Raw genomic sequence first — 15055 nt, forward strand, 5'->3', positions numbered from 1 at the left:
ATAAGGAATGGAATCTGGCATATGTAAGTCAAATTTATAAGAAACGTAGCTAAGAAGGTTTGTCTAAATTACTGTTTAGTTGGTCTTAACAAACTCTACTTGGTGATCTGCATGGTCGTGTTCCAAAAGACAAGATTGAGGGGATGCTGATGGACTCTGAAGAGCAATGTGGCCATTTAGTGTTCATAGCTATCGAAAGCTGTATGACACAGTGTTGCTGATGAAATTTGTTTGTAGTTCTGAGCGGGAGTGAACTCGAAAAGACGTATGTTAAAGTATATGCAGCTTATACACCTCTGCAGAGTGTGTAACAGAAGTGCGGAATAAAATTCGTCACAGCTTTTTTAAATTAAATGGTTCAAATGGCTCTGAGCATTATGGGACTTAACTTCTGAGGTCATCAGTCCCCTAGAACTACTTAAACCTAACTAAGCTAAGGACATCACACACATCGATGCCCGAGGCGTTTTGATTTTGTTAGAGATTTTTATTTTACGTTTTTCACCTTTTTGTAATAGTTTTGTTACTGTGTATGATTTACGTTGGTGTGATGTCTCTTTTTATACTCTTTATAGTAACAAAGGATCAATGTTTGTAGATCTTGTTCTTCGCAGATGATTCTTCGCAGATGGTCAAGTAATGGTGGCCAGTGAAAGAACTTTATTAGATGAATACGATAAGTGGGAACTGACAGTAACTTTCGAAAAGACTGAATTCTTGTGTAGTGAAGAATACGTAGGAAACATAGTGAGCCAGCACATCAAGACATGTAAGAAGTTTCAATATTTGGGTAGTATGCTATCGGAAGATGAAACAAGTAATTTGGAATTACAGTAATGAGTAACCCATGGGAAAATAGCAATCCAGAAGCTAAACTCTCATTTGTTGTTGTTCTTGTCGCCTTCAGTCCTGAGAGTGGTTTGATACAACTCTCCATGCTACTCTATTCTGTGCAAGCTTCTTCGTCTCCCAGTACCTACTGCAGCCTACATCCTTCTGAATCTGCTTAGTGTATTCATCTCTTGGTCTCCCTCTTCGATTTTTATCCTCCACGCTGCCCTCCAATACTAAATTGGTGATCCCTCGACGTCTCAGAACATGTCCTACCAACCGATCCCTTCTTCTAGTCAAGTTGTGCCACAAGCTCCTCTTCTCCCCAATTCTATTCAATACCTCATCATTAGTTATGTATTCTACCCATCTAATCTTCAGCATTCTTCTGTAGCACCATAGTTCGAAAGCTTCTATTCTCTGCTTGTCCAAGCTATTTATCGTCCACGTTTCACTTCCATACATGGCTACACTCAACACAAATACTTTCAGAAACGACTTCCTGACATTTAAATCTATACTCGATGTTAACAAATTTTTCTTCTTCAGGAACGCTTTCCTTGCCATTGCCAGTCTACATTTTATATCCTCTCTGCTTCGACCATCGTCAGTTATTTTGCTCCCCAAATAGCAAAACTCCTTTACTACTTTAAGTGTCTCTTTTCCTAATCTAATTCCCTCAGCATCACCCGAATTAATTCGACTACATTCCATTATCCTCGTTTTGCTTTTGTTGATATTCATCTTATACCCTACTTTCAAGACACTGTCCATTCCGTTCAACTGCTCTTCCAAGTCCTTTGCTGTCTCTGACAGAATTACACTGTCATCGGCGAACCTCAAAGTTCTTATTTCTTCTCCATGGATTTTAATACCTACTCCGAATTTTTCTTTTGTTTCCTTTACTGCTTCCTCAATATACAGATTGAATAACATCGGGGATCGGCTACAACCCTGTCTCACTCCCTTCCCAACCACTGCTTCCCTTTCATGTCCCTCGACTCTTATAACTGCCATCTGCTTTCTGTACAAATTGTAAGTAGCCTTTCGCTCCCTGTATTTTACCCCTGCCACTTTCAGAATTTGAAAGAGAATATTCCAATCAACATTGTCAAAGGCTTTCCCTAAGTCTACAAATGCTAGAAACATAGGTTTCCCTTTCCTTAATCTTTCTTCTAAGATAAGTCGTAGGGTCAGTATTGCCTCACGTGTTCCAACATTTCTACGGAATCCAAACTGATCTTCCCCGAGGTCGGCTTTTACCAGTTTTTCGATCCGTCTGTAAAGAATTCGCGTTAGTAATTTGCAGCTGTGACTTATTAAACTGATAGTTCGGTAATTTTCACATCTGTCAACACCTGCTTTCTTTGGGATTGGAATTATTATATTCTTCTTGAAGTCTGAGGGTATTTCGCCTGTCTCATACATCTTGCTCACCAGACGGTAGAGTTTTGTCACGACTGGCTCTCCCAAGGCTGTCAGTAGTTGTAATGGAATGTTGTCTATTCCGGGGACCTTGTTTCGACTCAGGACTTTCTGTGCTCTGTCAAACTCTTCACGCAGTATCATATCTTCCATTTCATCTTCATCTACATCCTCTTCCATTTCTTCAAGTACATCGCCCTTGTATAGACCCTCTATATACTCCTTCCACCTTTCTGCTTTCCCTTCTTTGCTTAGAACTGGGTTTCCATCTGAGGTCTTGATATTCATGCAAGTGGTTCTCCATTCTCCAGAGGTCTCTCTAATTTTCCTGTAGGCAATATCTATCTTACCCCTGGTGAGATAAGCCTCTACATCCTTACATTTGTCCTCTAGCCATCCCTGCTTAGCCATTTTGCACTTCCTGTCGATCTCATTTTTGAGACGTTTATATTCCTTTTTGCTTGCTCCATTTACTGCATTTTTATATTTTCTCCTTTCATCAATTAAATTCAATATTTCCTCTGTTACCCAAGGGTTTCTACTAGTCTTCATCTTTTTACCTATTTGGTCCTCTGCTGCCTTCACTATTTCATCGCTCAAAGCTACGCATTGTTCTTCTACTGTACTTATTTTCCCCATTCCTGTCAATTGTTCCCTTATGCTCTCCCTGAAATCCTGTACAACCGCTGGTTCTTTCAGTTTATCCAGGTCCCATCTCCTTAAATTCCCACCTTTTTGCAGTTTCTTCAGTTTTAATCTACTGGTCATAACCAATAGATTGTGGTCAGAGTCCACATCCGCCCCTGGAAAAGTCTTACAATTTAAAACCTGGTTCCTAAATCTCTGGCTTACCATTATATAATCTGTCTGACATCTTCTAGTATCTCCCGTCAGTTATGGTCTTCTAATAAGGAACACCTTGAGTGCGAGGTCGCAAAATGCGAATGACGTTTACGGCATTAGACGCCCTTCATATTGTTTACCGTGCAACCACAATATTAGCTGATAATGACAACAGGGGGCAGGAATGGAGGTGTCCAATGTTGAGCACAGTATGAGGCTACGGGGCGTAGTTCAACTGATTAGTCGACGAGTAACTCAAATGTTGCTACAGTGCTAGTGATTTTGATACAAAAGTAGAGCAACAGCAACGATAAACAAAGCAAACATTGCATCATATCTACAACTTCAGTTGCCGAAGTTGATATTTCGTCAGCAAGGAACGCAAGGAACTTTCGCAGAGAGAGAAAGAAGTGGCGGATGAAATATTAGCGTTTCTGCAAGATGAGTCATTGGGATATATATATATATATATATATATATATATATATATATATATATATATATGCTCTATTGTGCGAACTATGAACATGAGAAGTACAATGATGATGACACGTGCTTAACATGTGAAAATAATACTGGGAAAGGTGTGTATCAGTGTAGTTCATCTTCCTTGTTGGACAGGGAACAACAAAACCCGTCTACAGTGAAACGTGATAAAGGATAATCGTTGTGCAAGGAGAGGGTACTAAGCATAATTACATACATGGAAGATCATCCGCAGCATAGTAAAAAAACAATTATGAACAGATTTGGAATAAGTCCGCGGCAGTATGACCGTGGGGAGTATAAGAAAAATTACGGATATTCAAAGGTGTACAATGCCCACTCGTTACAAAAACTGGTGTTTCCGAGTTTCAAGGATGTTCGATAGAATTTACAGCACATGCATGATAGTTACCTGTTACGTTATGCACATAAAACAGTGGGCGACGAAAATTGCGGGGACTTCAAGGGAAGCAGTGGATGGTTGCACAACTTCAAACACTGCTGGAGAATTGTAATGCGTAAGCTAAGGAAATTACAAACAAACGTCAACGTGATGATTCACAGCAAAGTGTGGAATCGGTCCTAAAATTTGTAGCTGAGATAAACAGATTCATCCCATCTTCCAGTAAGAAATTTGTTTTCAGCTCTGACTAATCGGGATTTGAAGAGGCGATGAATTTTAAAGGAACTCTGGAAATTCGGGGTACCATTAGAGTTGTATCAATATCAGATAACAACAGTGCCTCTACGGATTCGTATACTTATCATGAATAATAGCCAGCGACACTGCTCTGTAAATTGTTTCTGTTTTATATTATTCACGATGAGCCATTCCGGCATATTGCCATTATCTGGTGCTCTGTAAATACATAAGTAAGAGATGGGTCCGTAACTACGATCGGAAAAGCTATAATACATCGTTAGGTGTAACATCGTAGAATTTCTGCTAGGTGTGAACTGAAGATGTATATCTGATTTCAGTTGTTTCCATGTATGCTACTTTTCTGATAGCTTGGATCAGAGCTAGTTTGGATCATTACACGTTTACATAGTTACCATTCTGTTTGTTTTATTTTTATTAGAGACTTTTATTTTACATTTTTAATCTTTTTGTATTAGTTTTTTTATTGTGTATGATTTACGTTGGTGTTATGTCTCTTTTTATACTATTCATGTTATTATTACTGTTACTATGGATATGTGTTATTTAGTGTCTCTGACATATTACTTTATCCGTTTCCTTGATTTATAATGGGAATAAAGTTTTCTATGTAGTTTTTGAGCTTTAGATCGCTTTGTTCGTTTAGTGCATTTGTAGGGTTGCTGTATGCATGTGAATATATCTCTATTTCCTCAAGGATGTCGATGAATGTTCGGTTCCGCATAATATCGAGGATTTAAATTTTTTTCTGTTTGTGGATGTTGAAAGAATGTGGATGGATTGTTTTTACTTTCTCTGATGTCTATGTAGAATTTGTGACATGTGTTACACGAAATTTTGTAAGTGCACTGGTTGTTGTGTATGGTAATTTTCGAGCTGCCTTTGTGAACTTTGTGTTTGAGGCTGCGTGTGTTTTGAGATGCAAAGGCGAAGTTGGTTTTGTTGAATAATTCGTTAATTTTGTTCGAGATGTTTCCTAGGTAAGTCGTGGCGACGTATTTTGTTTTATTCTTTTTCATTGTGTGAACGTTTAGTGCTTTTATTATGTGCATTGTACCTTTCTGGTTGTATTTCACTTTAGTATATTTGTATTACAATTTTGGGGTCATAATCGTTTACCAGGGCTATGTATTCTATCTCCAGGCAAAAAACATAATCAGGACCAAACCTATAAAAATAGCAAAACACAACTTAATTCTACACATCACTTATTTATAATGGTAACTATGTAAACATGTAATATGGCTGATACACCGCCATACAAACTGTCAGAAAAGTAGCATACATGGAAACAACAAAAATAAGATGTGCAGCTCCAGTTCACACCTAGGAGAAAGTAATGATTCTAGAAAAAGAGGACTTGGCAGCAACTATGTTACATGTAAGGTAAAGATACCTAAGGATGTATTATAGCTTTTCTAATCATAGCTACAGACCACTATATCAAGACCATAGCTTACTTACTTATTTACAAAGCACCTGATGATGACAATAAGCCGAAATGGGCTCATCATGAGTGATATAAAATAAAAACGTTTTACAGAGCAGTGTAGCTGGCTATTATCCATAATAATCAAGTCATTAAAAGACATATTTCGCTCTGTAGGTCCTAAAGAACAAAAGTTGTGGATTTGTATACACATAGGCCGACTGTTAATCTGCTTAGTAAATTGGCTGGCAAGTTATTTGTTCTGCTGCGACAAGGTGAAGATGCTCTGACCCTACGATCCTTTCTCGTGTTGTGATCTTGAAATGGCGGTAGAGAATATTTGCGTCACGATAAGTAGCATCCCTAAACGGACTACCGTAGAAAGTAATAGACATGTAGGATAAACATTCAGGGGATGGTACTCATAAGTTTTCGAAGATAATATTGATGGGCTTTCACTGAGAAAACGATTCCAAAATCTTTCCAGACACGTAATGTGCAATTTGTTTTTCATTTCAGTTACCACTAACACAATGAAAGAACTGCTGCATATCGCAGCATTGGCAGCGCTATTGTCCGTTGTGTCTGCGTGGACGTCCAGGGTGCACCCCAACTGCAGCTACGCAGACATCGAAGGCAGCTGGATGTTCTACGAGGGGGAGAGGAACCTCAACAACAGCGCCCAGTGCCTGTCTGTCGGTAAGGATGTTCACAGTAGAGCATCAGAGTGTGATAGGTTTCACAACATTCGCACTGTAGACAACCTGTTGATGGAACACACTTTTCAAAGAGAGAAGTGGAGGGCAACCATCATCAACAACGACTTTCAGTAAATACGATAAAAGCTATGACGAGAGTAAGTTTGGTGATTTTAAACTCACGAAACAGTTCTTGATTGCTTTCCATTTACGTGAAAGTAATTCAAGAGACAGAATTAATTAAGGTTCCGGATTTGTTAACTTTAAAGTACAAGGCAGATATCTATTGCTTTTGGAATATCCCCAAGATCATTTAGCTCTCTAAAAGTCCACGTTCCATGGCTTTTGTTGTTTCGTGATGGGAATTGGAATTTTATAGTAGAGATTTAGTTCATTGCAACAGTGTACAAAATTATGAACTCATTAAAGGCAGTTACAGGAAGTTTCTTGCAAGTTGCATGTACACCGACGGAAAAAAAGTCACAACACAAGAACGAGTTGCACGACATAAACGTAAGTTGTTAAGAGCGTTTCTACATCTGAAAGGTGATGTTATTCAAATTTCGTGCAAGTCACATACAAGTGGCGCTTGTAGCGGCTCTATACGGATGCAAATCAAGTTTGCAGAATGAGATTTTCACTCTGCAGCGGGGTGTGCGCTGATATGAAACTTCAGATTAAAACTGGGTGCCGGACCGAGGCTCGAACTCGGGACCTTTCGTCTTTCGCGAGCAAGAGCTCTACCATCTGAGCTACCCAAGCACGACTCACGACCCGTCCTCACAGCTTGGAACGTAGGAGACGAGGTACTGGCAGAAGTAAAGCTGCGAGGACGGATCGTGAGTCGTGCTTGGGTAGCTCAGACGTTAGAGCACTTGCCCGCGAAAGGCAAAAGGTCCCGAGTTCGAGTCTCGGTCCGGCACACAGTTTTAATGTGCCAGGAAGTTGCAAATCAGGTTTGTTTCAAATACATGCTGTATCAGTCGTGAGAGTTCGTTAGCTTTGAGACTGGACGTGGTGTGTTGATTTTAATTAAGAATGACTTTAAAACGACAAAGACGTCATTATCAGCACCACATTGATTTTGAAAGGGGTCGTGTCATATGGCTACGAGAAGTTGGATGTTCCTTCTGCGATAATGCAGAAAGACTTGTAGTCAATGTACATGTTTGTAGGCAACAGTGGTCATAATATGTACAGTATCAACAAGACCGGACTATGGACGGCCACGTGACACTACCGAGAGGGAAGATCATCATCTTCGGCGTATGACTGGCGCATCGTGCTGCATATGCAGCAGTTGGTACCAATATGGCAGAACGAAATTTTACAAATCGGTTACTTCGAGGACAGCTCCGAGCCAGACCATCTGTACCGTGTATTCAACCGACCCAAAACCACCGCCAGTTGTAACATCAACGTTGTCAGAGCTCATTAGAGGGCAGCGTGGAGGTATTTTATGTTTTCTGATTAATCCTGGTTCGACTTGGATGCCAGTGATGGACGCGTGTTGGTTAGAAGGCAAGCAGTTGAAGGCCTGCAATCAACCTATCTGCGTGCTAGTTACACTGGATTTACATCCGGAGTTATGTTAGGGAATGTGATTTCATACATTAGCAGGAGTGCTATCGTAGTTTTCCCACGCACCTTCCCTGCAGATTTGTACGTCAATGTGGTGATTCGACCTGTTGTGCTGCCATTCATGGACGGGATTCCAGGAGGTGTTTTCCAAAAGGGTAACGCTGGCTCACATACCGCTGTTGTAACTCAACACGCTCTGCATACTGTCGACACTTTGCCTCGGCCTGATTCATCACCAGGTCTGTCTCTAATCGCAATCCATCAGATAGGGGACGTCAACTGACGACAACACCCTTGTTTTCCACAACCAACGTTAACCGTCCCTGTACTGACCAACCAAGTGCAACAATCATGGACCTCCATCGCACAAACACTCATTCGGCACCTGTACAACACAATGTATGAACGTTTGCATGTGTGTATTCAACGTTGTGGCTGTTACACTGGCTATTAACGTACCAACGTTTCACATTAGAAATAGCTTATCTCGCACTCACATAACCTGCTTTCTTGCATGGTTAATCACTTAGATATGCTTCCTAGACCAATGTATTCCCAAGAGGTTATTACTCTACGCTAATAATTTTTGGTGATGCGGTTTCTTCCGTCAGTGTATATACCGGTGGCCGGTAGATAACAACACGGTAGTGAATAATATTATAGAAATTCACAATATCAAAAAACTTGATCTGGGCACTATGGGACTTAACATTTGAGGTCATCAGTCCCCTAAAACTTAGAACTCCTTAAACCTAACCTAAAGACATCACACACATCCATGCCCGAGGCACGATTCGAACCTGCGACCAAAGCGGTTCCGCCGTTCCAGAATGAAGCGCCTAGAACCGCACGGCCACAGCGGCCGGCGGCTCAATATCAGGTTTTGAATGTAGTATGAAGCAGCCTAGTGAAAGCCACTATACGCCGTGGAGACGGCTCAGAAACACTGCAAGAAAGTCTCGATCGATTTGATTCTGAGCCGAAAAATGGTGGCACTTGTTCTTGGAAGACATAGAATCAAAACTTAGCTCAGCACTGAAATATATAGCGTGTACAGCTACTTCAAGCAGAGGGGCAAGAACTTACGAACTAATCTTCCCAGGCGTACTACAGTGGTTAAGTATACTTCTATAAAAAGAAGACTAGCAATGTTTGTGATGAAGCCTGATTGACTGGATTACTGTTCCTACTGTATGAATGTGAAATTATGGATTCAGCGTCCCTAACCAAAAATCGAATAGCTATTCCTAGCACTTGCAGCTGTGTTATCGAAATAAATCAGAACTGAACAAATGCCTGCACAGAACTGATGACAAGCAACGCCGCTCTCTCTCTGTCTCTCCCTCTCTCTCTCTGTCTCTCTCTCTCTCTGTCTCTCTCTCTCACACACTTACACGCGCGCATGCTCATACGTACACACACACAAACACAAACACGCACACATGTACACAACTACTCATCTACAGACATAAACAGTTATGAAATTATAATAACGTTCTGTACCTGACGAGCTAATATGGCCTAGCGCTCAACTCACGCAAAGCAGCTGAGTGTAAATATCGTTAGTGCAAATTTTCGTGCGTAAAGTTGTGCATGTTGACCCAGAAACTCAATTAAACAACCTGAGCGTCAATAATTGTAATTGTAGTTGAATTCAACTAAATCGGCTGAGTACGACACTAACTGTTCACCTTAGAAACTAATATACAAAAACATAGTTTCGGAAAAAAATGATATGTAGAGCTGGTTCAAAGAGCTGCCCCGCTTACCAAAAGTAGCAGTCGACAACAGCTGGAGTTAGTGAACGTTAGGCGTTATAAGGGAAAGTTTGGCTTGCCGTCCACAAGTGACAGGTAGCAGTAAAGGATTCAAATTCACAAATAGCACGCATAAAGATAGGAAAACATCATACTCTACATGCAAACGTAATACAGAGTTGATTAAAATCTACTTACGCATTTAAACTTCCATAAAGACTTAAAACGCCGATAGTGGCGGTCTAAATATAAAAGCCTTGGCTTCTGTTGTGTATATGATAGCACCATTTCATCCTGCAAACAGCTAGCCAGACGAAGGTTACGCCACGCCGGAAGACGACTATTGTTACTCTGGGGATGCCCGTTAGTACTGCCAACCGAGTGATAACTTGACCTGGAGCGGGGCGAGTGGAACGATGTTAGTCCGCCTCAATCTCCGAGTTATAAACCGTTCAGTAATAAAAGGTCACACATCATGACGACAGGAGTAACACTGCTGTCGCTCTCATGGACATTAGTAGAATGGGACCTGTCCCCAGAGCACTGACACACTCGACGACGATGGTCACCCAGGGTACTGCTATAAAGCGATTCATCGATGAACACAATGCGAAGATATTCATCAGCAGTCGGTACTTCTCGCCAAGGGCACCAACCCAAATCGGGGTACTGCAGGATTCGAACAACCGACCATGTGGAAGCCCTTGTCAAGAACTGTGTTACCTGCTGATAACGCTGTCTCATACGAGAACATGGCATCTCCATCTCCTGCACAGCAATCACTCAGCATCTATTCACGCTCCTATACGCTGATGAGCCGTCCCACTAGCATATAAACCCGCCCAGGCGACAAATGACTGTTAGCCAGACACATGTACAGTACATGCTGCATCAGTGAGCGTGCTCTCCCTTTGTAGAATGGGACAGGCGTGTGATTTATCTGAGACTGACCGATGGCAGATTGTCATGGCCTGAAGGCTCGGCACGTGCATTTCGGAAACTACACGATTTATCGACCATTTGAAGAATGCTGTGGTGAGTGTCTTCAGCACGTGGCGAAACCACGGTGAAACCACGTCCAGATGTCGTGGGGTTGGACGGCCATCCCTCATTACAGATGTCTAACGTCATAGGCTGGGTACACTAGTAAAACAGGCGGCGAACTGTGGCGGAACCAACATCAGACTTTAAAGCTGTATAGACTTCAAGTGTCCCTGAACACACAGGGCAGCGGGCACCCCTAAGGTTGGGCCTTCGCAACCGACGACTCATGGGTGAGCCAATGTTAACACGACTACATCATAAACTTGTACTGGAATGGGCACAAGGCCATCGGCACTGGACGTTGGCTCAGTGGCAGTGCGTTGATCTAATGAATCTCGATTAGCCAGACACATGTACAGTACATACTGTATCAGTGAGCGTGCTCTCCCTTTGTAGAATGGGACAGGCGTGTGATTTATCTGAGATTGACTGATGGCTGATTGTGATGGTCTGAAGGCTCGGCACGTGCATTTCGGAAACTGCACGATTTATCGACCATTTGAAGAATGCTGTGGTGAGTGTCTTCAGCACGTGGCGAAACCACGGTGAAACCACGTCCAGATGTCGTGGGGTTGGACGGCCATCCCTCATTACAGATGTCTAACGTCATAGGCTGGGTACACTAGTAAAACACGTGGCGAACTGTGGCGGAACCAACATCAGACTTTAAAACTGTATAGACTTCAAGTGTCCCTGAACACACAGGGCAGCGGGCACCCCTAAGGTTGGGCCTTCGCAATCGACGACTCATGGGTGAGCCGATGTTAACACGACTACATCATAAACTTGTACTGGAATGGGCACAAGGCCATCGACACTGGACGTTGGCTCAGTGGCAGTGCGTTGATCTAATGAATCCCGATACCTTGTGCGTCATGCCAATGGGAGGGCGCGCATCCCTCGTCTTCCAGCGGAATAACTCCTTGACACCTGTACTGCGGGAACGAGACAAGTTGGGGCGGCTCCATTATGCTCTGGAGGACACTCACGTGGGCACCCTTGGGTACAGTGCAGCTCGTGCAAGCCACCGTGACGGACAAGAAATGTTGTACACTGGTTTCGTACCACGTAGACCCCTTCATGACGTTCATGTTTCCAGACAGCAGTGGCATTTTTCAGCAAGATAATGTGTCATGGCACAAGGCCAGGAATGTGATGGAGTGTTTCGAGGAACGCAGTGGCGAGATCCAATAGATGTGCTGGCCCTCCAGCTCGTCAGATCTGAACCCGACCGAACATATCTGAACGTGACGTCAGAACTCATTGCGTCACTCCCCGGAATGTGCAGATGTAGTGCCAACTCCCTCCAGTGGCCTGCCAAGTCCTCTTTGCTTCCATGCCATAACACGTCGCCGCTGTTATCCGGACCAAAGGTCGACATACCGGGTACTGGGTAGGTGGTCATATTGTTCTGGCTGATCACTGTATCATCTAGCAGGCCTCGTAACAGCACCAAACAAGAACAACACTAATGCGCGCTGGCGGCCGCTCTACTTGTTACGGAGGATTACAACTATAATCATTTGCATAGCAGCCGATGGTGTGTACGTGAAAGAAGCTACACTGACATTTTTTTTTGGTCATCAGTCTACTGACTGGTTTGATGCGGCCCGCCACGAATTCCTTTCCTGTGCTAACCTCTTCATCTCAGAGTAGCACCCGCAACCTACGCCCTCAATTATTTGCTTGACGTATTCCAATCTCTGTCCTCCTCTACAGTTTTTGCCCTCTACAGCTCCCTCTAGTACCATGGAAGTCATTCCCTCATGTCTTAGCAGATGTCCTATCATCCTGTCCTTTCTCCTTATCAGTGTTTTCCACATATTGCTTTCCTCTCCGATTCTGCGTAGAACCTCCTCATTCCTTACCTTATCATTCCACCTAATTTTCAACATTCGTCTATAGCACCACATCTCAAATGCTTCGATTCTCTTCTGTTCCGGTTTTCCCACAGTCCATCTTTCACTACCATACAATGCTGTGCTCCAGACGTACATCCTCAGAAATTTCTTCCTCAAATTAAGGCCGGCATTTGATATTAGTAGACTTCTCTTGGCCAGAAATGCCTTTTTTGCCATAGCGAGTCTGCTTTTGATGTCCTCCTTACTCCGTCCGTCATTGGTTATTTTACTGCCTAGGGAGCAGAATTCCTTAACTTCATTGACTTCGTGACCGTCAATCCTGATGTTAAGTTTCTCGCTGTTCTCATTTCTACTACTTCTCATTACCTTCGTCTCTCTCCGATTTACTCTCAAACCATACTGTGTACTCATTAGACTGTTCATTCCGTTCAGCAGATCATTTAATTCTTCTTCACTTTCACTCAGGATAGCAATGTCATCAGCGAATCGTATCATTGATATCCTTTCACCTTGTATTTTAATTCCATTCCTGGACCTTTCTTTTATTTCCATCATTGCTTCCTCGATGTACAGATTGAAGAGTAGCGGCGAAAGGCTACAGCCTTGTCTTACACCCTTCTTAATACGAACACTTCGTTCTTGATCGTCCACTCTTATTATTCCCTCTTGGTTGTTGTACATATTGTATATGACCCGTCTCTCCCTATAGCTTACCCCTACTTTTTTCAGAATCTCGAACAGCTTGCACCATTTTATATTGTCGAACGCTTTTTCCAGGTCGACAAATCTTATGAAAGTGTCTTGATTTTTCTTTAGCCTTGCTTCCATTATTAGCCGTAACGTCAGAATTGCCTCTCTCGTCCCTTTACTTTTCCTAAAGCCAAACTGATCGTCACCTAGTGCATTCTCAATTTTCTTTTCCATTCTTCTGTATATTATTCTTGTAAGCAGCTTCGATGCATGAGCTGTTAAGCTGATTGTGCGATAATTCTCGCACGTGTCACCTCTTGCCGTCTTCGGAATTGTGTGGCTGATGCTTTTCCGAAAGTCAGATGGTATATCGCCAGACTCATATGTTCTACACACCAACGTGAATAGTCGTTTTGTTGCCACTTCCCCCAGTGATTTTAGAAATTCTGATGGAATGTTACCTATCCCTTCTGCCTTATTTGACCTTAAGTCCTCCAAAGCTCTTTTAAATTCCGATTCTAATACTGGATCCCCTATCTCTTCTAAATCGACTCCTGTTTCTTCTTCTATCACATCAGACAAATCTTCACCCTTATAGAGGCTTTTCCATGTATTCTTTCCACCTATCTGCTCTCTCTGGAATTCCTGTTGCACTCTTAATGTTACCACCGTTGCTTTTAATGTCACCTAGGGTTGTTTTGACTTTCCTGTGTGCTGAGTCTGTCCTTCCGACAGTCATATCTTTTACGATGTCTTCACATTTTTCCTGCAGCCATTTCGTCTTAGCTTCCCTGCACTTCCTATTTATTTCATTCCTCAGCGACTTGTATTTCTGTATTCCTTATTTTCCCGGAACATGTTTGTACTTCCTCCTTTCATCAATCAACTGAAGTATTTCTTCTGTTACCCATGGTTTCTTCGCAGCTACCTTCTTTGTACCTATGTTTTCCTTCCCAACTTCTGTGATGGCCCTTTTTAGAGATGTCCATTCCTCTTCAACTGTACTGCCTACTGCGCTATTCCTTATTGGTGTATCTATAGCGTTAGAGAACTTCAAACGTATCTCGTCATTCCTTAGTACTTCCGTATCCCACTTCTTTGCGTATTGATTCTTCCTGACTAATGTCTTGAACTTCAGCCTACTCTTCATCACTACTATATTGTGATCTGAGTCTATATCTCCTTCTGGGTTTGCCTTACAATCCAGTATCTGATTTCGGAATCTCTGTCTGACCATGATGTAATCTAATTGAAATCTTCCCGTATCTCCCGGCCTTTTCCAAGTATACCTCCTCCTCTTGTGATTCTTGAACAGGGTATTCGCTATTACTAGCTGAAACTTGTTACAGAACTCAATTGGTCTTTCTCCTCTTTCATTCGTTCTCCCAAGCCCATATTCTCCTGTAACCTTTTCTTCTACTCCTTCCCCTACAACTGCATTCCAGTCGCCCATGACTATGTCGCCACTGACATACAGACGTCCAACCGTGTCTTCTGGATGTTTCATTTTTCTTTCTCTGGCAGTGTATGTCTTGCAGTTCTTGGAAATAATTACAATTTTATCATTAGTTCGCCGATCAGCTAATCACTGCTCTTACACTCTTTGCCAACTACGAACTGAGCGATTTTTATATCGTGGATGATATTTTGTTGAGACTAACTTATCTTTGAACTGCTTGATGTGATATTCAAAACTGCATGTTCCGATCCCTCCATATTATGAGCTGTTCTTTTTTACAGATCCAGTT

The sequence above is a fragment of the Schistocerca serialis genome, chromosome 1, assembly GCF_023864345.2.
Source record: "Schistocerca serialis cubense isolate TAMUIC-IGC-003099 chromosome 1, iqSchSeri2.2, whole genome shotgun sequence".
In the NCBI taxonomy this organism is placed as follows: Eukaryota; Metazoa; Arthropoda; class Insecta; order Orthoptera; family Acrididae; genus Schistocerca; species Schistocerca serialis.